Source organism: Oryzias melastigma, linkage group LG2 (assembly GCF_002922805.2).
Source record: "Oryzias melastigma strain HK-1 linkage group LG2, ASM292280v2, whole genome shotgun sequence".
NCBI classification, from domain to species: Eukaryota; Metazoa; Chordata; class Actinopteri; order Beloniformes; family Adrianichthyidae; genus Oryzias; species Oryzias melastigma.
The window spans coordinates 21,432,023-21,434,881 of NC_050513.1; positions in this window are offsets into that span (position 1 = coordinate 21,432,023).

A 2,859-nucleotide genomic window follows, 5' to 3' on the forward strand; every position below is an offset into this window, starting at 1 on the left:
CATGAATTTGGGTTTGTCAGAGTTTGCAATGTCTTGGTTTGCTAATTATTTGAGAGGAAGAACCCAAAGTGTTAAACATGATGATTTGGGTTCTGAAGTTGTGAATGTCCATAAGGGGGTGCCACAGGGCTCAGTATTAGGACTCCTCTTATTCATAATCTACATCAATGAACTGGGCCAAAATGTATCTGAAGCCTGTATACATCTTTACGCTGACGACTCAATTATTTATTGTTTTGGTTCATCCCCTTCTAACGCTGTTCAATCTTTACAGAAAGCTTTTGATATTGTGCAACATACACTCATTCAGTTAAAATTACTTTTGAATGCTGACAAAACAAAACTAATGTTGTTTTCACATCACAGAAAAAGACCACAATTTATACCAACGGTGTCCACTATTGAAGGAAAGGAAATTGAGGTTGCCCATCAGTATAAATATCTGGGTATTTTGCTTGATGACACTCTGAGTTTTAAACCCCATGTTGAAACCCTTGTGAAGAAACTTAAACTTAAACTGGGTTTTTTATACCGACACAAATGCTGCTTTTCTTTTAAAGTTAAAAAGCACCTTGTTGCTGCAACTTTTCTACCCATTTTAGATTATGGAGATCTGCTCTATATGAACGCCTCTGCTAATCGTCTTAGTAAGATTGATTCTGTGTACCATGCTGCTCTAAGGTTCATCACCAACAGTAGGTCATTGACCCATCGCTGTCATCTATACCTCAAAGTGGGATGGCCTTCTCTGTCCACCAGGCGATTAACTCACTGGTTCAGTTTTATTTACAGAGCTATACTTGGACTTCTTCCTGATTATATTTGTAACTTAATCACACAGAGATATGTTCAATCTCATGCTCTGCGTTCCAATAACCATTTATTACTCTCTGTTCCTTCTGTTCGTACTGAGCTTGGGAAAAAGGCTTTTTTCTCCTCCGCTCCGTCCTCATGGACTTTGCTTCAAAAGGACTTGCAACTGAGAGAACTTATCTCCATAAATGCTTTTAAATCTAGATTAAGAGCACCTGAGACTGCTTCTTTGAATTGTACATGTTTTAGCTAATTAATTTATATGAAATTTTAACCTTATTGTAATTCTATTTTATTTGCTTAACAAATGTTGTATTTTATTGTTGTATTGATTCCTCCCCAGGGCTCCCTTGAAAAAGAGGTTTTAAATCTCAATGGGATCCACCCTGGTTAAATAAAGGTTAAGAAGAAGAACAGTTTATTATGCTAAATGTTTTCAGTGTTTTGTTTTTGATTGCTGTACCAAACCTTAAACTTTCATAACTTAAAACAATCAGACCAAAATAAAAAACAAAAATATCAACCAATACCTACCATTCTGACACACATTGGAAGGTGCATTTAAACAGGCAACCTGGGTCAGAAGCACTGCAGTGCAGTAGTAATTAAATATTTAATGGTGTCATTCTTTATATTATACTTGTGGCTTTAGTAAGAATTATTTGATTTGATAGTTCCTAACCTTTTTTCTCCCTCTTTTTTGGGGTGGGGTGTTGTATTTCTTCCAGAGTTCGTGGGGATCACGGAGGAGAAAATGTGGAGGTCGCACGATTGATGTTTACTGTCCGTGGCACAGGAAGAAGCAGTTTCATCTCAGGAAAGAGTGTGCACAATCAGCGGTTTGTTCTTTTAATATTCTGTCATTTTTAAAGGTTTTTAAGTATTGAAAGTGTTCTTGCATTATTTTTTATAATTTAAATTATAAACAATTAAAATGTTTTCTTGAAAAGCTTTTTCTTTAGGAAATGTATTTAACCTTGTAAATAGTGCACTGGCCATCAGGATGGACTGCCAAATGTGTCTGAAATTACTTTTTTTGTAATATCATTATTTTACTATCAATGGATTTTTAAAAGTTACCGCATGTCTTACATAAAATTATGAAATGAATTTAAACAACATACATCTATTATAATATATAAGACATTATGAATGTTGTGATGCATGGATTTTATGAGGTTTAGACACGAGTAATCAAATAAAAAAGCCATATGTGGCTACATATTTCTATATATATTTCAGAATAGAACGACTATGGAGAGATCTCTGGGTGGCCGTTACATCCATCTACTATGAAGTTCTTCACAACCTTGAGGAAGAAGACCTTCTTGACATTTCAAATTCTGCACACCTCTTCTGCTGCCACTATGTGTTTCTGCCTCGCCTGCAAGACAATTTGGATACATTTTGCAGTGGATGGGACAATCATCCACTACGAACAGAAAGCAACATGACCCTCAACCAGCTGTGGGAGTTGGGTCGCACAGATCATCCTGTTCCTGTACCAGAAAACACACAGGTATGTGTGTGTGTATATATATATATATATAACCCTTAAAAGTGTATTAAATGAAATTAATCTATCGCCTTTCTTGTTTGTTGCAGGAGTTCCTGATTCCTGACATTGACTGGGAAGAAAGTGGGCTCTCCTGCCAGAACCATTCAAGCATTGTTGTTCCAAACATGGACTGTCCACTGACAGAGGAACAAATGGAAGCTTTACAGGAAGTGGTTAATCCAAGAGCTGCATCCCAGTCTTTTGGCTCAGACATCTACATTGCAGCTGTTCAGTTTTGTCCCCAATGCTTTTGAATGAAAGTGGTATATATATTAAACTACAAATGTTTAAAGAACAGGTTCCTAATATAAATATTTAAGAATTAGGTAAGTTACACTACAGTTAATCAAGTCTTAAGTTTTGACAAATTTGAGAAAAAACATTTCATTTTGCATTGTCATCCCCAAATGGAGTATTTCCACGTTTACATAAATGTTAAGATGATTGGAACGTGTGTAATAAATTGAAATGGCACATTAAATCAACCT